The 24,138-nt window shown below is 39.7% G+C and overlaps 1 protein-coding gene across 2 annotated transcripts in view; it reads right to left on the bottom strand.

Annotated features, from left to right (window-relative positions):
• LOC100588266 overlaps nucleotides 1-24,138 on the bottom strand; it is an 88,751-nt gene that overhangs the window by 53,757 nt on the left and 10,856 nt on the right. The gene's annotated exons all lie outside the window — the stretch shown is intronic.

A 24,138-nucleotide genomic window follows, 5' to 3' on the forward strand; every position in this document is an offset into this window, starting at 1 on the left:
ACTGGACGGTGCAATTCTAGAGGGAAAGGACAAGGGGTATGAGATAGGACAACAGGGAGGAAGTTTAGTTAAGGGTGTTGCACAAGAAAGACGTTACATTTTATTTGAGACATAAAAGGTAAGAAGAGGATATCTAGGTAAAGGACATGGAAGAACATCATTAGAAACTGAAAGGAAAAAATGCATAGGCCTTGAGGGAGGAGAATATGTGACGTGTACAGGAACTGAAAGAGAACCAGCGAGGGGGCAAATTGATGGAGGGGGAGGGCAGTGTAAACAAAGTTCATTACCCAGTGGCATGGTTCAGGCACTCCAAATCCTATAACCCAGCATTAACTTTCTGCTGGGTTACTAGGGTTTGGAATGCCTGAAATCAGATTGAGCTCATACTACCCCAAAATATTTGAACAGTCTTATGGTCTAAATGAATGTAAAAATGGATTATATGTACAATTAGCTTTGAAATAATGATATTTTCCCCACACTATGCAGCATGCTGCTAATGAAAAAAATTTTAAATATTGATAGGCTGTATTAGAAAGTAAAAACTTTATAGAGTAAGAAAGGAAGGGGGAGGCTAAGGAATCAACAATGAACTTCAGAATGAAAAAGAGATTTGGATTCAGGTCATCTTTTTTCTATTTTTACATCCTCTCCAGTGATTGATAGTGTTGCCTACTTTGTCAAATCAAAACCAGGCAACATTTTACTAAAAAGTGATCTGTGCTCCACTTATCCTATTCATTTGCACAGAGGACTTTTAGGGCAGAAAACTATTCTGCATGATACTATACTGGTGTATGCATTTGCCCAAAATCATAGAATGTATGACAGCAAGAGTGAACCCTAATTAAACTATGGACCTGGGTGATAGGGATGTGCCAATGCAGGTTCATCAGCAGTAACTAATGTGCCACTCTAGTGGAGAATGACAACAAAGGGTCAGGCTGTGCCTGTGTGGACACAATGATGTATGAGAAATCTTTGTATTTTCCTATCAATTTTGTTGTGAACTTACAACTGCCCTAAAAATAAAGTCTATTAAAAAAAACCCAAAACAAACAGAAAAGCCAATTTTAGGGGTGATGGATACATTTATTATCTTAATTGTATAAGATACAATTTGTGATGGTTTTACAGCATATACCTATGTCAAAACTTATCCAATAGTATACTTTAAATATGGACAGTTTATTATGTTTCAATTATATCTTAATCAAAGTATTTTTTAAAAGTGATCTGTCATCAAAATGGGCTTATACATATGTTCATTTATGAGGCTTTCATAAGCTGATCTCTGGATGTAAGGTGATAAAGGCAAGTGGAGATGCTGAGGCTCTTGTCCTGTTCAAAATATCTGTGGGCTGCTATGACTTGGGCTGGACAAGGACAGGGAAGAAGGACAAGGAATAAGCAGTGGAAATCAGCTTGTCCAGCTTCGAGCTGTGCAGTAAATTTCGGGCTGGATCACCAATGCAGAGTTCCAAGGGGCTGGCAGAGGTGTACTTGGGGCCAGATTTGGGGAGGGAATCTAAGAGCCCTGGGAGGAGAGGGCTTCTGTCAATGAAGTGTCTAGGTGCCGTGGCTCACTCTCTCTTGGCTGGGAAGGCCTGGCCTTGAACCCCTATTTCCTGCTCTTTCTACTCTTTCTTCATCCATTTAACTTAGTGGTTTTTTAAACCAAACTTGGTGGTTGTGAAGCAGGATATTTTCCGGACCTCATTCGTGGGTGGAAACTGGAGTGCATGGGTGCTGGCAGGGGCAAACTCCACTCACTCGCTGCTCCACTCCTTGTAGGAGGGGGAGCACAGGTGATCAGGTGCAGGAGCCAGGGTAAGCACTTTTCTGTACTGGCAAGAACGAACTCCATACTGGCCCCATGCCAGCATCTAGGGGAGGGTGCCCACAACCCCCAAAGCCCGAGAAAAAGAGTACCCTTTTAGCTTTGCCATCTGCAGACAGCTTAAGTATTAACAGCTCAGTGGAGGGTCAGTGTGACAGCCTTTTGCACCCACACTCGTGGCACCAAGTTCTTGTCCAGGCTCCAGGACGAATGAGGTCACAAGACCGAATTGAAGGTAGTAAATGCAGGAGATTTTATTGTTGATGACAGTGGCTCTCAGTGGGAAGGGGAGCTGAAAAGGGGATGGAGTGGGAAGGTAATCTTCCCCTGAAATCCAGCTGTCCCTGGCCAGACTCCTCTCTGAAGCTATACCATCAAGCTGTCCCTCTGAAGTCAAGCCACCTCTCTCCAACATCCAACAGTAGTCTCTGATGTCCAGCTGCTTTTCCTGTCTGTGCTGGCTGAGCCTGGGGTTTTTTATGGGCACAGGATGAGGGTGGCGTGGGGCACGGGTGGTCTTGGAAAAGGAAACATTCGAGCAGGAAAACAGGAATGTAAGTTCTCACTTTGGGCCACACTTCCAAACTTGAGGGTGGGGCCCTCGCCAGAGACTGGCCCACTTCTGCCCAGAATTTCCCTGCCTCCTGTCCCTATCACTTGGGCTGTCACTTCTCTTGGACTCATTGAGAGTCCTGTTTGTCTCATGTATTCTCTAGAGAAACCAATTCCCATTGTAGCAAATGCATGGTGGGCTTACTGGAGACCAACAGGAGGGTAAGTGCTTGCATCTTGAATTCCTAGAGGGTGGGAAATCTCACTCTCAGAAAACTTCCCAAAATAAGGTACATCCATTCTAAGGTGTTCTAAGTGGCCATTATTAATGATAAAGAAGGCTCAAATATAGTGAAAGAGAAAGAGTTCTTAGATTTCTCCACTTTGGCTTCAAGGCGCCTCTGTACATCTATTTTTAGTGCATCTAATTTTATAGAGATCAATGGCAGATCCAAACCTTAAACAGCGATGCAGACAGTTCTAAGGTAGGAGGGAAGAAAGGAGAGAAAAGGTTTGTTATGGGGCACAGAAAAGAGGAGAGAGGGAAGGAGCAGCTAAAAGGAAGGGAGGGAGAGAGTCAGATACTAGGTAAGAAAGTGGGGAGATGTCAGGGATGAGAAGAGGAAGAGACCGTGGGACACAGGCGGGGACGGAGGTGGGGGTGGGACTGGGAGCCAGACAGAAAGAGTGAGCAAGGACACAGAGTGGATTTGAGCTGATTCCTGCTGTCTGGCGTGAACTGCTCCTGTCTGCTGATGATGTGAAGTGGTTGTGGGTTCTTATCTTGGCTCTTTGAACAGCAATCACTTCTGGAGCCACTTAGAACAAATCTTTTCTTGCTTTGAGAAACGGCAATGTGCTTTTGTTTTCAAGCCTTGGAATATAAATTTTGAAGTACAGATTTATTTTCTTAAGGAATTTTGTACATCATAAAAAGAACAGAGACTTTTTTTCAGGATCTCTGCACTGGCAGTTATTATACAAATGATGGTGGACAAATTCCCTGGACCCTGAGGAGCTGCCTCATAGTTATCCTTTGAGAGAGGTAGACAGACTGTTCTAGAATGCCTGCAGGCTGTCTGTAATTCAGTATTTTATTTTCAGTGTTCCAAGCCCTGTAGGTACAAGCTAAATCTAAAATTTGGGGAGCAATTATGTCTTCATTGTGTTAAAATGATGAAGGCAGAAAGGGCAGAAAGAGGTCTTTTGGGAATAAACCATTCACTGCTCCTGCTCTTCAACCCTCGGAAGGCCATCCCCTCCCCACCATGGCCAGGGGTGTAACTGTCTACACAGAGCTTCTAGACCCCACCTGCCCAGGGGTTGGGGCTGGGGCTGGGAATTCCACGTTCTCACAGTAAACTGTCAAGTCAGCGTTTCCTAAGCACACACGTATCACTCTGGAAAAAAAAAAAAAAGAAAAAAAGAAAATCCTAGCACTTTTCTCTGTAAGTAAGAAATGAAGACACTGAGGAGGGAAAACACCAGTATGGAAAAACAAACTTTGTTTTCCTCAGGTTACAAGGCATCTCCGTGTATGAAACAGAAATAAAAAATGTCAGAAAACACTTTCTGCTAGTTCAATTCAATTTTTGGAATTATCCTGACAATAATGACATTCATCAAACAGGAGGATAGTTTTTGGTTTTAGGCACTAATACTCAGTTTAAATCTGTCCTTTCTGAATAGGCGATGACATAATGGTCATAAATAACATCATATTTATTTGCAAATGCAGTTGTTTTTTGTTCAAAGGGATTCTGCTCATTTAAAAACATAAATCGAATGAGTACTTGGCTTCTGTCGGTAGTCTCAGTAAAGTACTACTGATAACACTAATGTAGTTCAGATAATAGTAATCATTTATTGTTTCAATATGTACCGTTTAAACATAACTATGTTTATAGGGTTGAAAGGAAACTTGGAAGCGAAATAATCCTCAAACGTTTGAAATCCAGTTGAAAAGACAAGATAAGATAGTAATTAATTAGTCGGTTAATTAATCAATTAATTCATTTGTGCACTAAATGTTTATTGCCAGACACTTTGTAAAGTAATGTGGATATGAGCAAAAATAGACTTGATCTTTGACCTTGGGAAATCTTTAGTCTAGTGTGGGAGAGAGACGGGAATCAAATAACCATAGCAACAGATATAAAATTAAACTGCGAGAAGGGCCTTAGCCTGTGTTATGAGAGTGTAAACTTGTAATTACTGCCTCATATTTGTATGAGGGTTTGTAAAGCTTTAAGGCATGAGAGTAGCGTTTTAACTGTTTCAGATGTGTCACAATGAAGGGGTGAGTTAATTCCTTTAGTAAACAAACATGTATTATTTTTAAAAATGCCTGTGAGATTAGAAGTCTAAGAGGTCACTGGAAAAGCCAGAGTCTGCATTTAGAGCAAAGGTTTGAAAGTGAGAGGGATCAGCATGTCCTCAAGGATCAGTTTTGCAGGTGAAGGGGCAAGACGGCAACATGTGTGGCAAGAGAAGAGAAGGAATGCATGTGTGATAGGGCCAGATCATCAGAGGCCTTGAAGGCCAGGCTCAACTCTTTTGCCTAGAGTCTAAAGGTTCGTGGTCCCCAAACCCAATGATCTCACATCACTTAGATAATTTTTTTTTAAGATACAGATTTCCAGGTTTCAGATTAACCTAGTCATTCTCAGTCTGGAGCAAGACACTTGGCAATTGCTTTAAAACATAGTGGATTGGCCAGGCGAGGTGGCTCACGCCTGTAATCCCAGCACTTTGGGAGGCTGAGGTGGGTGGATCACAAGGTCAGGAGATCGAGACCATCCTGGTCAACATGGTGAAACCCCGTCTCTACTAAAAATACAAAAATTAGCTGGGCATGATGGCGCACGCCTGTACTCCCAGCTACTCAGGAGGCTGAGGCACGAGAATCACTTGAACCCAGGAGGCAGAGGATGCAGTGAGCTGAGATTGCACCACTGCACTCCAGCCTGGCGACAGAGTGAGACTCTGTCTCAAAAAATAAAATAAGATAAAATAAAATAAAATACAGTGGATTGTAGAAAACTTGAGATGTAATAAGGCCAAAAGATCAGAAGGCAGCTGCCACTGACAACAAAGTTGTTGCTGGGAGTGAAGGCAGGCCACACCACACAGGGCCAAGTGTGGAAACACCTCAATCACTCAGGAGTCAGGGGAGTGGGCACTGTGGGCCAAAAGCTTTCTTGTGGTTCCTGCAGCAAGGAACAGGTGAGGCAGAGTAAGCAGATTCATGATTGGCTAATTTGGGTAATTTCAGTGGCTCTGGGGCACGGGGCTGTCCCTAGTTGTCTGGTACCTGGCCCTGAGGTTATTAGGTCAGGTGGAGAGTGGCCTGCAGTGTGAAAGCCCAATAGAGGAGGCGGTTGGTGTGTGGGCTCCGGATGGATTGGTGTGTATTTGAAAATCATATTTATGATACTTAGGAACTGGCTAACTCTGGGAAGAGCAGCCTTCCAGGGTGAGCAAGGCTCCAGGTATCAAAGCCTCAGAATACAGAAAATAAAAGGCATGGTTAATACCACAGTTTCTGGGGATATTTTTGGTTCTTGCAACTAGTGGGGGAGCTACAGACCCCTAATGAGTGAAGGCCAGGACACTGCTAAACATCCTACCAGACACAGAACAGGCCCTGCCGTGAGGAATTATGTAGGCCCTAGTCTCAATAGCTTGAAAGTTGAGAAACCCTGAAAATTTGCAAAGTCCCCAAGGACAACCCAGGAATCTATATAATTTTGAAACTCCTGAGAAGATTCAGAAGATAACTTGATTTGGGGATCATTGGTATAGACAGTTGGGAGCTACTGAAGGGTTTTGAGCAAGAAGGTGGTTTGGGGTTAAAGTTTCCGGGAAAAAAAAGTCAGATGTATTGATGCAGTAAATATACAAGAACACGCATGAAAAAGAGTGACATCAACTTTAGGACCACACAAACTCTGAGGCAGGAAGAAGAAGAATGGGATCAGTAGGGTGACAAATGAGGTTTCAACTTCATCTTTAAATTTTTGCTTCTTAATTAGAGATCCAAAGCAGATTTGGATAAATGTTATCACTTAATGATGTTGGAGATTGGGTACATGGATAATTATGATACTATTTTTAGCACCCCTCTGAATATTTGAAAATTCCTATAATAAACACTTCAAAAAGTCACGCATATGAGACATCTAGCATTGACATAATAGGAGATAAAGAAGTTGAAAGTCCACAGAGCGGTGGGAGAAAAACATATTTTCTCATCAGAAAACTCATTCCATCTTTACACAGTTCTGACTGCGGAAAAGATATAGCTTTTCTGTATTTCAATATATGGAGAGGGCTACAATTGTCCCCAACTACTGTCCAATTTCTGAGTCTTCTGTGTTCCATGGTCCTCACTATGGAACTTCTCATACAGGTGGCTTGGTCCATGATACAGGAACTGTGTCTTATTTTCATTGTATCTACACAGCTTAGTACAGTTCTTAGTCAATAGAAGACAGGTAATACATATTTATTGAACACTAATCACTTGGTAGTTTCCCCCCAACCCCTCTAAAGTGGTAGAGTTGCAGCCCGCATTCTTGGATGTTTTACCTAAGAAATGGAATGTTCTATTTCCTTTCTCCCCTGAAAATGTTGAATCCCATTAGTGGGCAAAATTTCTCTGCATTCTCAGAATGACAGATTCTGCGAAGGAGTGGTACATGACATTTGGTACAAGAAACGTGTGTTTTGAAAGAATTAGCCATCTACCCTTTAATCATGTAGGGTCAAGGGATATCTCTTCTACGGCTGTAATTTATCTCACAGGACATAATGTATGAAAAGTGCTTTGCAAATGTTATATGAATCTAAGGTGATAGTTGCAAGTCTACTCTCATGTATCCCAAAGCATGTATCATGGTTGTAATTTCTTTTTTTTTTTTTTTTTGCTGGAGACACAGATTTCTTTTTATTATTATTTTTTTTCTTTCTTTTTTTTTATTATACTTTAGGTGTTAGGGTACATGTGCACAATGTGCAGGTTTGTTACATATGTATCCATGTGCCACGTTGATTTCCTGCACCCATTAACTCGTCATTTAGCATTAGGTATATCTCCTAATGCTGTCCCTCCCCCCTCCCCCAACCCCACAACAGTCCCCGGAGTGTGATGTTCCCCTTCCTGTGTCCATGAGTTCTCATTGTTAAATTCCCACCTATGAGTGAGAACATGCAGTGTTTGGTTTTTTGTCCTTGTGATAGTTTACTGAGAATGATGTTTTCCAGTTTCATCCATGTCCCTACAAAGGATATGAACTCATCCTTTTTTATGGCTGCATAGTATTCCATGGTGTATATGTGCCACATTTTCTTAATCCGATCTATCATTGTTTGACATTTGGGTTGGTTCCAACTCTTTGCTATTGTGAATAGTGCCGCAATAAACATACGTGTGCATGTGTCTTTATAGCAGCATGATTTATAGTCCTTTGGGTATATACCCAGTAATGGGATGGCTGGGTCAAATGGTATTTCTAGTTCGAGATCCCTGAGGAATCGCCACACTGACTTCCACAATGGTTGAACTAGTTTACAGTCCCACCAACAGTGTAAAAGTGTTCCTATTTCTCCACATCCTCTCCAGCACCTGTTGTTTCCTGATTTTTTAATGATGGCCATTCTAACTGGTGTGAGATGGTATCTCACTGTGGTTTTGATTTGCATTTCTCTGATGGCCAGTGATGATGAGCATTTCTTCATGTGTTTTTTGGCTGCATAAATGTCTTCTTTTGAGAAGTGTCTGTTCATGTCCTTTGCCCACTTTTTGATGGGGTTGTTTGTTTTTTTCTTGTAAATATGTTTGAGTTCATTGTAGATTCTGGATATTAGCCCTTTGTCAGATGAGTAGGTTGCAAAAATTTTCTCCCATTCTGTAGGTTGCCTGTTCACTCTGATGGTAGTTTCTTTTGCTGTGCAGAAGCTCTTTAGTTTAATTAGATCCCATTTGTCAATTTTGGCTTTTGTTGCCATTGCTTTTGGTGTTTTAGACATGAAGTCCTTGCCCACGCCTACTGCCCAAGGTAATTTATAGATTCAATGCCATCCCCATCAAGCTACCAATGACTTTCTTCACAGAATTGGAAAAAACTACTTTAAAGTTCATATGGAACCAAAAAAGAGCCCGCATCGCCAAGTCAATCCTAAGCCAAAAGAACAAAGCTGGAGGCATCACCCTACCTGACTTCAAACTATACTACAAGGCTACAGTAACCAAAACAGCATGGTACTGGTACCACAACAGAGACATAGATCAATGGAACAGAACAGAGCCCTCAGAAATGATGCCGCATATCTACAACTATCTGATCTTTGACAAACCTGACAAAAACAAGAAATGGGGAAAGGATTCCCTATTTAATAAATGGTGCTGGGAAAACTGGCTAGCCATATGTAGAAAGCTGAAACTGGATCCCTTCCTTACACCTTATACAAAAATTAATTCAAGATGGATTAAAGACTTAAATGTTAGACCATTAAAATCCTACAAGAAAACCTAGGCAATACCATGGTTGTAATTTCACATGATTGTTTGAGCGATGATTTGACTTGAGTCTGCCTTTCCTTCTACAATGTAAGCCCTGAGGTTTGCTCACTGTAGCATCCATCACATTTAGCACAGGGCCTGAGGAAGTAAAGTAGACTTAACAAGAAAGAACCAGGAAAAGCATATGAAAAATAGAAAGGATGAGAGCAGATGTCAAGAAGAATGCCTAAAATAAAATATGTAACAATAAAGACTATAGTCTTGAATTATAATTCTTAAATTTCAATTTTCCTTCAAAAATTCAATGCCATGCCTGTAATCCCAGAACTTTGGGAGGCCAAGGTGGGCAGATCACCTGAGGTCAGGAGTTCGAGTCTAGCCTGGCCAACATGGTGAAACCCCATCTCTACTGAAAATACAAAAAATTAGCCGGGCATGGTGGTGGGCACATGTAATCCCAGATACTCGGGAGGCTGAGGCAGGAGAATCATTTGAACCTAGGAGTGGAGGTTGCAGTGAGCTGAGACTGCTCCTCTGCACTCCAGCTTGGACCACAGAGCAAGACTCCATCTCAAAAAAAAAAAAAAATTGACTGCATGTTTTCACGCAATTATTAGTTGGTACTCATTGAGCATTTTCTATATGTCAAATACTACACTATTTGTTTTAATTGTATTGTTTTATTTAATCTTTGAAACAACTATTAGAAGCACATATTAATATTATTTTTCTGTAAAGAAAACACATCTTAATCAAAATGACTCAGGAAAGTTAAAAGTAACATTGATAGTTAAAGCCTTACTCATAAACACTCAAAGAAAGATGGGTGCAAATATTTATACTGGATCAAAATGCAAGACACAAAATGTTACTTTAAAAAAGGGAATCATATTTCAAAAGGCACACTTCACTATGAAAATATAACTCATACACATAACTAAACAACATCACCTCAAACTACACAAAGAACACCAATTAAAAATACAAGGAGAAATGAATAGAATCCCAGTAAAATAATTTACCACTCTTGGTTTTTAAAAGATACAAAAAGTCACAAATAATGAAGATTATAATGAATTTAAGTAAGAAAGCTAATGAAAGTACTATAATAGACCTTGGTAGTACAGACTTGAGCCCTAAAAATGGAATTCATTTTATTTAAAAATACACATTAAACATTAATATAAACTGATCACATATTTATTTACAAAATAAACCTTAGTATATTTCCCAAAGCCGAAATTTTATAATAGCAGGATCTAAACGTACCGTGGTAAAAATATGTATAAATTACTGATGCCAGTTTAAACAAAACAAACCCAACCTCATAAAATGAAGACAATGTCCTAAATAAATAGCTTTTGTATCTATGACAGGAAAAACTGTAATTCAGAATCACTTTGAAAATATTGATGAGAAAGCTCCTTATGAAAGCCTTATGAAAGTTATGAAAAACTATGCAATGTTGCCACAGTTGTACTCACGGGCAATTGCACAGTTTTAAATATCTTATTATTAATAAGAAAAGATGAATATTAAATAAGTAACAAAGATATGAGAAAAGAATGGCATAATAACTGCTTTAGGAAAGCAGGAAAGAGAAAATGAAGAAAGAAGCAGAAATTCATTAGCAAAGAAGGAAATCTTAAAATTTATTTAAAATATCTGAGATCCGGACCTTTGTAGTATCATATCTGAACCAATAATATAAACAAACTTTACAAGTCTAACTAAAAAGAAAAAAGAAAAAACAAATATACGAAATTAGTTACAAGAGAATGATGCTATTGATAAGAAAGAGTGTAAAAGTACTGCAGGAGAATACTGCGTGCCGCTCTGTGCTAATAAACTGAAAATCTCAATGAAAGGGATGATTTTCTAGGAAAATATAAATGACCAAAATTGACTCAGGATGGAGCAGTAAACCTGAATAGAAAAAATAACTAGGGAAAAAACCTGAATAGAAAAAATAACTATTGGAAGTGTTGTCAAAGGCTTACCTCCAAAAATGGCTCTGGCTCAAATGTTTTTATGAACAACGTTTTTCCAAGTTGGAAGAACAGATCATTCTTCTGCTCTATAAAACTGAGAGGATAGAAGATCCAAAGCTTCCTCATTGGTTTTATGAAGCTATCCTAACTCTGGCTCTAAAATGACAACACTAGCACAAGAGAAGGAAAACACAAACTATCTTCCCATTTGTATAATCAGAAAGAAGATAGAAAGAAGCTGAATCTGATATTATGTCAAAAACATCATGTCCCATGGCTAAGTTGCATTTTTTCTAAAGAAAGAAAATTAGGAGAGCTACTATTAAAATATATAACATAAATAGGCCAGAGAAAAATATTATATAATCACCATAATAAAAATGTATTAGATAAAAATCAAATATTAATATTAGAAAATTGGGAAAAAGGTAATTCTTGACATGAGATAAAAAAATCTATTTATTTTAAATCAGTGAAGAGAACTGTTTCACAGAAGTGTCAGATACATATCTTCCATCACTACAATTCTGCAACATTTCTTGGAAGTTCCAGTCAATGCAATAAAACAAACAACTCTAACAAGAGGGGTGGTCAATGGCGAAAAGACAAAGTTGTCATTTTCAGGTGATATATGATTTTTTTTTTTCATTTTTTTTCCTTTGGAAAATCAAGATAGGCAGTAAAAATATATTCAGACTAGTGAGTTACACAGAAAGCTGGCTAAAAACAAAGTAAACAAGCACCAGCCTCCACAACAAAAGCCACAATAACTTTTAGACATTTCAAAAACCAAAGAGCATTTTTAAAGAGATTTTATTCAAGAAAATACACATAATAACTAGGAACAAGCTAAAAAATCAGGATCTGTGTAAGAAATGGTCCAATACACTATCAAGATATATTAAAAATGGCACAAAAGTGAAATAAATTTTATTTCTAGAAGGAAAGACATTAGTTATAAATGTAATTCTTTCCTAAATAAGATGTAAGTTTAAGATATTTCCCAATTAATTTCCTAATGATGTTATTTTGTAACTTGAAAAAGTGATTTTGAGGAGTATTCAAAAACATAGAGGAATGAAGATGGATAATTGCAGGATTTAAAAGAAGAGTTCTGTAGAGACACTGCTAACACGTTTATAAAATTGCAATAATCAAAACAATATGATAGTATCTAAGACAGATAAAGGAATGAGAGAAAAGGCAACCGAAACATATATGACAGAAGTAACTTTTTAAATAATTGGAGACATGATGCATTCATTAGTAAATATTACTGAGAAAATTGGTTAGTTCTAAAAACCAGTTATGTATGTTATAATGACAAAAATTACACTTACAAAATATACCCCAGATGGATCAAATATTTGAATGAAAAAATTACTACAATTATGGCAGGCGAAAAGAAAATATGAGTATTAAAGACAGAAGCAAGTCTTAAGTAAAACTCTTTAAAGTAAGAGACAATTAAAAAATTAGTTTAGGTGTAGAAAAATTAAAGACATCAAAACTGCTATAGAATTAAATGCCAAGGACACATTGGGAATAACAGAATATTTATGATAGACGAAGCGTTACTTTTCTCACTATAGAAAGTATGTACGTATGTAAGCATGCGTGTCTATTTATATGGTATTTATATATATTTATACACACATACCCAAGAGTAAAGGGCAATCACTGTTAACCAAAAATTGCCAGTTTACAAAAAAGCAAAGTTTTAATACGAAAAAATTCAATCTCTATAGTTATTAAAAATACAAATGAAACAACCTATGTTGTCAACATACCAAAGGTAAAGATAAAATATTTCATCTGTATTTCTCAGAGTGTGACATGAGCAGTCATAAACTATCCATGGGTAAAGCAACAGTGGGAAAGTGGGTAAAGCCACAGTCAAGGGTAATTAGACAGCTTCACTGGAGTTTGACTGGGTTGGCCCCTCCTTTTTATTTTCTGAGGGTGAAACTTTATTACTTAATTTTTCTGTGCTCCAATTTTCTCCTCTCTACTATGAGGAAAACAATAGTAGTGACCTTTAATACAAGAGTCCAGTCAGTCACAGGGCTCCCTCTAACCCAGCATCCTCACTTCCAGATGCTCTGAGAACTCCTGTGCTTGCTTGTCTAACTCACAGAGATCATTAACCAGAGGTGACACCACTCCAGAAGCAAAACAAAACAAAAAGCAACATGAAATTTCAACTCATTAAAATATTAAACACATGCAAATACAAAAGTAAATGAGGTGATAGATACCCCATTTACCATGATGTAATTATTATGCATTACATGCCTGTATCAAAGTATCTCCTGTAACCCACAAATATATACACCTACTATGCACCCATAAAAATAAATGAAAATCTCACATGCATAATCTTTGATCTAGTAATTCCACTGCAATGCCTTGAGGAAATAATTTGGGATGTATATAGGTGTGTACAATTTAATTATTATAACAGTTTTCTTTTTTCTTTTCTTTTCTTTTTCCTTTTTTTTTTGAGATGGAGTCTCGCTCTGTCGCCCAGGCTGGAGTGTAGTGGTGTGATCTCCACTCACTGCAAGCTCCACTTCCCAGGTTCACGCCATTTTCCTGCCTCAGCCTCCCAAGTAGCTGGGACTACAGGCGCCTGCCACCATGCCCGGCTAATTTTTTGTATTTTTTTTAGTAGAGACGGGGTTTCACCGTGTTAGCCAGGATGGTCTCCATCTCCTGACCTCGTGATCCGCCTGCCTCAGCCTCCCAAAGTGCTGAGATTACAGGCGTGAGCCACCACACCCGGCTGATTACAACAGTTTTATTTACAATGGGAAGACAGTAAAAACAGCTTGAATTTCCAAAGTTTAGGGCTTGGTTTAATAGATTAGGGCCCATCTAGAAACTGATAATAGGAAACTATTAGAATTATGCACTCAAAGAATATTTAAAGGACATAGAGTAATGCTCACAATAAAGCATTAATTTGAAAGAGCTAAATTATATATAAAGTATAGGCCGGGCGCAGTGGCTCATGTCTGCAATCCCAGTACTTTGGGAGGCCGAGGCGGGTGGATCATGAGGTCAAGAGATCGAGACAATTTTGACCAACATGGTGAAACCCTGTCTCTACTAAAAATACAAAAATTAGCCGGGCATGGTGGCGCGTGCCTGTAGTCCCAGCTACTCGGGAGGCTGAGGCAGGAGAATGGCGTGAACCCGGGAGGCGGAGGTCGCAGTGAGCCGAGATGGAGCCACTGCACTCCAGCCTGGTGACAGAGCGAGACTCTGTCTCAAAGAAAAAAAAGAAAAAAGTATAGTATGGACCTTATTTTCTGAATTAATAGACCTATATTTAAGATATATATATATATCTTAACAAAAATGCTATAAGTATAGAATTAAATATTAATTGTGGTTAGCTCTGGGTTGCAAGGTTATGGATTCAATTTTCTTAATATTTTCTGCATTTTTTCCAATTTTCAAATGCACATAAATTATTTTTATAATCTGGGGAAAACATGCATCCGTGATGTAGTAACGTTGTCACTTGGCCACTAACTCACTACCAGGAATGTTCTCCCTCTCTCTGCTCCGACCCCTTTCAGACTCAATTTCACTGCTATACTGCTTCCTTCTCCGCCCAGTTGGGTGGTGGTGCCCAGGTTCCGCCATTCGCTTCTGTTGTCAGCAGAGAGCAGCCTGGAACAACAATCAGGCTGCAGTTGCTGTGGGTTCTTTGCAATATCCTCTTTGGCCACCTTTCCCATCAGCTCATCTGCTAAAAAGAATACCTAAATGTCATTTAATCATTACACCTAGCTCACTTACCATATATGGAAACTATGGAGTTAGTTTGGTAATACACAGCCCTGCCTCCAGGAGCTGGCAAGCAAGTGGAAGAGACTCGCCCAGAGTACCAGACAATGTTATATCACAGTTTACAAAGATGACGCCCACATTGTCTACCTCGTGGCAGGTGAATGTTGACAGCACAGGGCCACCAGATTTCACAAGTAAAAATACGGCATGGGACAAAAATGGCATGAGGCATACTTAAAAAATTATTCGGCCGGGTGTGGTGGCTCACGCCTGTAATCCCAGCACTTTGGGAGGCTGAGACAGGGGGATCAACTGAAGTCAGGAGTTTGGGACCAGCCTGGCCAACATGGCGAAACTCCATCTCTACTAAAAGTACAAAAATTAGCTGGGCATGGTGGCGGGCACCTGTAATCCCAGCTACTCAGGAGGCTGAGGGAGGAGAATCGCTTGAACCCAGGAGGTGGAGGTTGCAGTGAGCTGAGATTGCACCACTGCACTCCAGCCTGGGCGAAAAGAGCGAGACTCCCATCTCAAAAAAAAAAAAAAAAATTCAAATGTATCTAAAATTCAAGTTTAACTGGGTGTCCTGTATTTTATCTAGCAACCCTAGGCAGAAATGATTTCCTCCATCTCCTCTCCCTATTCCCATTTCACAGATGAGGAAACTGAGACCCGTGAGGTCTTGTGACTTCCTGTATTTTCATATTTAATCAGTGAAGCCTGAATTAGAACCTAATCTCTAGCTTTTAGCTTAATTGTACTTGGAGTTTGGCTCATATGTGGTCTCATTTACTTTTGCATTTGCGTGTGTCTCAATATTTGAATGGGCTCAGTGCAAGTGAATTTCTGTTTTGCTTCTGGAGTGGAGTCATCTCTGGTTAGTGGTACTCCGTCAATTAGACAAGCAGCCACAGGGCCTCTCAGAGGATCTGGAAGTGAGGATGCTGGGTCAGAGGGAGCCCTGTTGCTGAGTCGGCCCCTATAGATGGGTAGCACGCCTGCCCTGCTGCTGTTGAGAGAGCTCTTCACCACAGGTGGCTGTGCTGTGCACCCCACGGGAGAGCAGCAATTTGTGTGCAAATAAGCCTCGCAGTCTAAGCCTAACTGCTTAGGGTGCATGGACAGAGAAACCCAGGGCTCCCTGAGAAGTAACCCTTCACTCATACCTCCTCTCCAGAGCCCAGGGGGGTACCTTGCCCAGCATAGGTGCGTGATTCACAAGCATCGAATGAGTAAATCAGTGCTTCCTGTTTAGCCAGAGATCTGGTTCCTGCAATGGGCTCTACCCGACAGCATTCCTGGTTGGCCTGTGGCAGGGAGCAGGAGACACTTATTTACTGCTCCAGGATGAATCGCTTCACGGAGGGGCCTGAAGTGGCAGTCAGGGGGACTCCACCTTCCATAGAGACTCTGGCTGAATTCCAGATTTAACTCCGAAGAACTGAGTTTCAGGCATTTGTGCTTAGCCCACTTGACACATACAGGGGCAGAGCTATTTCATCACACCCTGCGTACTTATTGTCAGACATCGCATTATGGAAATCTACCAGACAGGAACCCACTCCCTTTCTCTGCTTTTTTCTCTGCTTTCTGGTTTTGTGGAGAGAACAGGCTCTGGAGTGCAGAGAGATCTCCACAGGTGCATCTGATCCAGCTGGACACCAGGAGGTGGTTTGGTTGTACCTTTTCAAGTTCCCTGCCAGAGATAGCACTGGCTTTTCTTCGCTGGCTGCCCAGCTGGCATCCTAGGCTTCTCTGGTGAAAAACAAGCATTTCAGAGTGCCCAGAGAGGACTGAGTGTGGAGGTCATGGCCTCGTGTCAACCTGCCATGCTGGTTCAGGACCCACTCACCCCGGAGGTCCTCTGGGGGTTTCAGACACCTGCTCTTCCACCTTCCCTCCCCTGCCTATTCCTTCTTGCATTGGAAGAAGGGATTAAATGTCTGCCATACTTCAGTGGACAGAGCAAGGGTCTCCAGGCCCTGCTGTGCCTTGGCTGGTGTTGTCTCCTCTGAATTCAAGTCCTGGCAGACAAGCGCCATGTCTTTGAGAGTTGTGTGTCATTTCTGGTACACAGACAAGGCTCTGGGCCAGAACACTTTTGCTGCAGGGATCCAAAGCAAATGAGAGGAAATCGAAGCTCCCTGGTCAGCGAGGCCCATCTGTCTGTCTGTCTGTCTGTCTGTCTGAGCTCAGAGGTGGTGTACAGCAACCTCAGGGAGGCAACCAGGCTAGGGAGGGGGCAGGTCAGATCTTGCTAAAATTTCATAAGACGAGCTTTGAGAGATTCAGAAAACAGCTGAATAAAACCCCCAAACCTATCGAGAGCTTTATGTTCATTAAAAAAGAGTTGTTTCTGTTCCTATCAAAACAAACAGTCGCTCCGGGCTGGGGCTCTCTTATGTTATTGTTAAGTGCCAGGATACTGTGACTTTTTGAGTAAAGAATTATTTTAAGATCAGCCCAAGGAGGTGTGGCTGACTTCAGTTGCAAACACAAATTTAAAACAGCGGGGTTCTTAGAGGATTTATGTTTGACTTTCTGCAGTTCTTAAACTGCTACACTTAATAAGTACTATGATGAGGTATCAGTTGTATGTTTCTCAAAACCATGTTCACTGATCTGACTCTGTCTCATATTAAACAAACGGTAATAGCTTTCAATAGTGTGTCTCAAAAAAAAAAAAAAAACAACAGCAACAACACATGTTAAACTATCCCTCTCTCTCTTTGACTCATTCCATGATTTAATTAGCACCTTGTTTTTTTTTCCTTTTCTTTTTTTTAATTATTATTATTATACTTTAAGTTTTAGGGTACATGTGCACAATGTGCAGGTTTGTTACATATGTATCCATGTGCCATGTTGGTGCGCTGCACCCATTAACTCGTCATTCAGCACTAGGTATATCTCCTAATACTGTCCCTCCCCCCTAATTAGCACCTTCTATGTCATGTATTAGGCACCAGGATATAAAGCCAGATAAGCTATGCTGTCAACCTCAGAGTAACTTCTGAAGGGAGACAGACACATAAACAAATGCAGGGAGTGAAGTGTCGGAAATGCAATCCTGAAAAATCTGCCTGGGAACCATGGAACTTGTGGTGACTTACCGATATGAATGCTCTTCCTTGCGTAGAAGCATTAGAAATAATGCATAGAATATAAAAAAAATTTCAGATGCATAGAAGAATTCATAGGAAATAAAGGAAATCACTAGATGCCAAAAGGAAAAAGAAGAAATTTAATATCCAAATGGTAAGAGTAACTGGAAACCTCAGATCCAAATGCAGAGCTTAGGGGCCGGGAGCCTGGGATCCTAGCACGAGCTGGGGAAAGAACGCACAGCTTTATTCACTGCCAAGGCAAGGAAGCTAGAACTAGACCCCTCCATAAAGTGTGGAGTCTCCAGGAGGACCCTGCCAGGTAAAGGCTGTGACTCACTGGCCCAGCAAAGCGAGGAGAGGGCTCGCCTTCCACCTGATGCCTTGGATGGAAAAAAAAAAAAACAGCTCTTATAAGAAGTTGAAAACCCTGTTCAACTTGTTATTATAGATTCAGGGTCCAAATTTACAGAACCTGTGCAGAAAATAAAAAGTATAAAAACCTGCCACCTGAGGAATGGAGCATAGAAACTGGTTCAGCAGCCATGAATGACAGAGGAGCCGCTGCCCAAAGGGACCCAGGATGGGTGGAGGGGTTTTGTAATGTGATCTGACTCACACATAAGAATGATCCCTCTGGGGGTAGTGAGAGGGAGGGAGCAAGGACAGATGGAGAGAGCTGCCAGGAGACCAACACACAGTTCCAAGTAAACGCGGGCGACAGCCCAAGCTAGACACTGCAAAGGACCGGCAAGGGTTCCTGCTCTTGGGTTTCGTCCCTGCTTCTTTACTCCTATCTTGAACATCAGATATCTTCACTCCCACTTTTGTCTGTATCCCTGGGTGTCAGAGAAAAGCGTTTTCTGCCCCACCCCCTAGGCCCATCCATCTTGTGTAAGCTGAGGCCCTTCTGCCCCATGCCAGGGCCACAGCTGAGCCCTGGTCTGAATGTCCCACCATCCAGGGGAACCCTCAGGCTCCTGAGTCCAGCCATGCCCACCACACCCTCTGGCCATCTGTAGGCTTCTTTTCACATGCTCTGTGCTTCCTCCCTCCTGAGCCAATCTCCCATCTCTCTCTCCTCAAAACCTTTTCACCCTTCCATTTGGGGATAAAAAGCATGAAACAATACTTTTCCTGAGTACCAAGCTCCTCCACATCACCACATTCTTCAGTAAATATTTTCTCATGTCCGTGTCTTAAATAAGACCAGGCTCTCCCCCAAACGCAATTTCCCTCTGCCGCTCTTTCATTCTCCCACACCCCACACAGCTCAAGACCCAAAGGTGCCGTGTGTGTGTCTTCAACATGTGTATTACAAATATTTTAATTGCCTTAAAAAAGGAACACAGAGTCTCGTGTGAGGCAGGTGCAGAAACACACTTCAGCAGCCTGCACACACAGGCCGGAGTTTCTTGTCGAACCATGTGGCCACTCTCCAGATGAATTATAGTCAATATGAGTTCTCAAAGACTATTCAATTGCAGGAAGTGCTTGTATCATGAAATTTCTCTTTCAGATTTAATAAGCATATAGAATCAATTTCATGCACACTTAAGAAAGGTGGAAAGAAGGAAGGCTTTCATTTTTCCTGGCAGGAAGGTTTTCAGGGTATCCTACAATTAAGTAACTGAAGCAATTTTTTTCTTTCTTCCTAAAAATTACAAGGTAGAGGAACTATTTCTGCAGGTGATTTCTGCCTCCCACTCAGCTGACATGTTCCTGTGTAGCTGTTAATAACAGCTAAGGGCAACATAAAAGTTTCTATTGGAAATATATAAGCACGGTTGTCTTGTGATGACATGAGGATGATGATGATGATGATGTAATTTTTGAGCCAGTACCTACTAGGAGTCATTCCAAGTGCTTTATAACGATTAAACCATGTGGTAAGTACTATTATGGCCATTTTACAGTTAAGGAAACTGAGGAAAAGTCAAGTCACTTGCCCAAGAAAAGTCAAGGTCATATTACTGGGAAGCGATAGAGTTGATATTCCATTCCAGGCTACCTGATTCCTGAGAATTCACTCTTAACTACTACACTATTGAAAGTTAGCACAAAACATAGCATTGTATAAAAACATAGCAATCCAGATATTGTGATAGGTAATTATTTGTATCATTTTTCTAAGGGGTTTATGACTATGCATATTCCTACACTGGTAGGTTTATACAGGTATAAAACTAACTTTTTTTTTTTTTTTTTTTTTTTTTTGAGACAGAGTCTTGCTCTGTTGCCCAGGCTGGAGTGCAGTGGCGCGATCTCCGTTCACTGCAGGCTCTGCCTCCCAGATTCACGCCATTCTCCTGCCTCAGCCTCCCAAGTAGCTGGGACTACAGGTGCCCACCACCACACCCGGCTAACTTTCTGTATTTTTAGTAGAGATGGGGTTTCACTGTGTTAGCCAGGATGGTCTCAATCTCCTGACCTCGTGATCCACCCGCCTCAGCCTCCCAAAGTGCTGGGATTACAGGCGTGAGCCACCGCGCCCGGCCCAAAACTTCTAACTTTCTTGAGGAAGATAGGTGAGAAAATGGAGACTGTATTCAAAAATGTCTTTACAAATCACAAGCTCTCTTGCATCTACTTTTTTCTTTTTTCCAACTTTCTGTACCTGGATTCTCAGCCATGCAATTGATGTGTCAGAGTTTATGGGGGTCTCCAGTTGTCAGTCAGTTGCCTCCTTCAGATAGCTGCATCTATTTGCAACTACATATGTGTAGCTCAAGTCACCTGTCCTGTGAGACCCTAGAAGACATCTCCTGAGAACTTGGTTTTAGAAGGTGACATAACTTTATAATAAAATTGATTTTTGTTGGAAGAGCTCTTTGACTACTACTAGTACTCTTGCTCAGAGGCTGAATCCTAGTTTTTCAGGCGTTTTGGCTTGGGTCCAAATCAGACCTTCTGGGCTTTATTCTCCAGAGTAAAAGAAGCTGCCAGCACCAGCCTCTCTTCCCTCTTTGAGTAACCAACTTCGAATTTGTGTTTCTACTCTCTGTTAACAACTTTTCTGATGGCACAAGTTTAATATTTCAATACCTGTTGATAACAATGATTTCCTCCATAAGTGAAGTTCTAATGTGGTAAAGCATCTGAATCCAAATGCTCTGGTTTCCAGTGGGAATTGTCCTAATGGCAAATGATGTTGAATACCTTTCCATGTGCTTATTTCTTCCTTCTGTACACTCGCTTTGGTGAAGTGTCTATTCAAATATTTTGCCCATGTTTTGCTTTGGCTAGATGTTTTCTTACTACTGAATTTTGAGAGTTCTTTATATGGTTGGGATACAAGTTCTTTGTCAGATATGTGATTTTAAAACATTCTCTTCAAGTCTGTAGATTGTCTATTCATCTCTTAGTGTCTGTCTCAGAGCAAAATTTTAATTTTAATGAATACCAATATATCATTTTTTTTCTTTTAGGGAGTATGGTTTTGGTGTTGTATCTAAGAACTCTTCATCTAACCAAAAGTCATGAAGATTTTTTTCTGTTTTTTTCTAAAAGTTTTATAGTTTTACATTTAACATTTACATCTATGATGCATTTTCAATTAGTTTTTGAATAAGGTGTGAGATTTAGTTAGAGATTTATTTTCTTGTATATGAATACTAAATTGTTTCACCACTATTTGTTGAAAATACTATCCTTTTTCTATTGAATTGTCTTTATATCTTTGTCAAAAATCATTTGTCGATATTTACGCGGGTCTATTTCTAGACTTTTATTCTATTGCATTGATCATTGTATCTATCTTTTCTCTAATACTACTGTCTTGATTACTGTGGATTTATAACAACATTTTTGAAATTGAAAAAACAATTTCTTTAACTTTAGTTTTCTTTTTTCAATATTGTTTGGTTATTCCAGTTCCTGTTCCTTCACCTTTTTATGTAAATTTTAAAAATCAGCCTGTCTATCAATTGGGATTTTTATCACCATTTCATGAAATCTAAGGATACCTTTACTTAGAAAAAAAGATAGAGCTAAATCAATAAACACAATCTAAGCTGAGTGAGAGAGAGAAAAAAAGATTGGAAAAATAGAACAGACTCTCAGGGCCTATGGGACAATAACAAAAATCTCATGTTCATGTCATTGTAGTCCTAGAAGGAGACGGAGTATGGTGTGGAAAAAAAATTGAAGAAGCAATGGCTGAAAACTTCCCAAGTTTGGAAAAAAAGGAATAAACCTAGAGCTATAAGTGTAGAGAAGCTCAAACAGAATTAATTAAAGAAATGAGCACTCAGGGGTATCTCAAGTTTCTGAAAACTAAAAACAAAGAAAAAATCTTGAAAGCAACCAGAGGAAAATGGCATACTACTTCTAACTAGAGGAACAAAGATTCGAATAAGAATATATTTCTCTTTAGAAACTATGTAGGCCAAATGGTCGTGGAAATTTTTAAGTGTTGAAAGAAAAGAACTATCAAGTAAAAAGTCTAGGTCCAGAAAAATTTTCTTCAGAAATGAAGGTGAAAGTAAAACATTCTTACATGAAGAAAAGTTGAGATAAAATTGTCAGGAGATCTGCTCTAAACAAATTGCTAAATGAAGCCATTACAACTGAAGAAAAGAGATACTAGGAAGAAATTTCAAAATATCAAGGATTAAAAGAAGAGGAACAGAAATGGTAAATAACTAGATAAATAAAATAGATTATTTTTCCTCTTGAGTTTAAAATATATTAAATGGCTAAAAGAAAACAATGACAATATTGTCAGCTGGAGTATTCAATGTATATAGATATAATATACAAGACAGTTACAACATAAAAGGATCTATGTAATGGTAAAGTTTTTACATTCCACTATAAAACTGGACAGTGAAAAAAGGTAAATACGTGGTAATCACACACACACACACACACAAAGAAAGAAATATATGTGTAAAATAGAGTAAAAAACACAGTAGACAAGTTAAAATGGAATGCTAAATAATGTTAAAAAAAACCCAAAAGAAGATAGGAAAGAGAAAATAGCGGAACAAAAACCAGAGACTAAACAGAAAACAAATAATAAAATAATAGAGCTAAATTTAAACATAAAGAATTACACTAAATGTACATGATCTAAACATACAAACTAAATGATAGAAATTGTCAAAATATATTTTTTGAATGATCCAATGATGTGCTATTTACAAGACTCATTTGCAAAATAATAAGTAAATTAGGCCTTAATAAATAAAAGAGACATACCATAGACTTAAATCTAAGACCTGAAACCTTAAAAATTATAGAAGATAACATCAGAAAAACCCTTCTAGACATTGGCTTAGGCAAAGACTTCATGACCAAGAACCCAGAGCAAACGCAACAAAAACACATATAAATAGATGGGACTTAAACTAAATAGCTGCACGGCAAAAGAAACAATCAGCAGAGTTAACAGACAACACACAGAATGGGAGAAAATCTCTGCAATCTGTACATCCAACAAAGAACTAATATCCAGAATCTACAAAGAACTCAAACAGATCAGCAAGAAAAAAAGAAACAATTCTATCAAAAAGTGGGCTAAGGACATGAATAGCCAATTCTCAAAAGAAAAGATACAAATGGCCAACACGCATATGGAAAAATGCTCAACATACTAATTGTCAGGGAAAATGCAAATCAAAACCACAATGTGATACCATCTCACTCCTGCAAGAATGGCCACAATAAAAAAATAAAAGTATATATATGTTGGCATGCATGTGGTGAAAAGGGAACACTTTTACACTGTTGGGAATGTAAACTAGTACAACCAGTAAGGAAAAGAGTGTGGAGATTTCTTAAAGAACTAAAAGTAGATCTACTGTATGATCCAGCAATCCCACTAATAGATACCTACCCAGAGGAAAGGAAGTCATTATATGAAAAAGAGACTTCCAAACACATGTTTATAGCAGCACAATTTGCAGTTGCAAAAATATGGAACCAGCCCAAATGCCCATCAATCAACAAGTGGATAAAAAAAATGTGGTGTGTATATATATATATATATACACCATGGAATACTACTCAGCCATAAAAAGAAATAATAGCATTCACAGCAACCTGGATGAAACTGGAGACCATCATTCTAAGGGAGGTAACTCAGGAATGGAAAACCAAGCATCATAAGTGGGAGCTAAGCTATGAGGAGGCAAAGGCATCAGGATGATACAATGGACTTTGCGGCCTCAGGGAAATGGTGGGAGGGGGATAAAAGACTACACATGGGGTACAGTGTACACTGCTTGGGTGATGGGTGCATCAAATCTCAGAAATCACCACTAAAGAACTTATCCATGTAACCAAACACCATCTGTTCCCCAAAAACCTATTGAAATAAAA

The sequence above is a fragment of the Nomascus leucogenys genome, chromosome 19 (genome assembly GCF_006542625.1).
Source record: "Nomascus leucogenys isolate Asia chromosome 19, Asia_NLE_v1, whole genome shotgun sequence".
NCBI classification, from domain to species: domain Eukaryota; kingdom Metazoa; phylum Chordata; class Mammalia; order Primates; family Hylobatidae; genus Nomascus; species Nomascus leucogenys.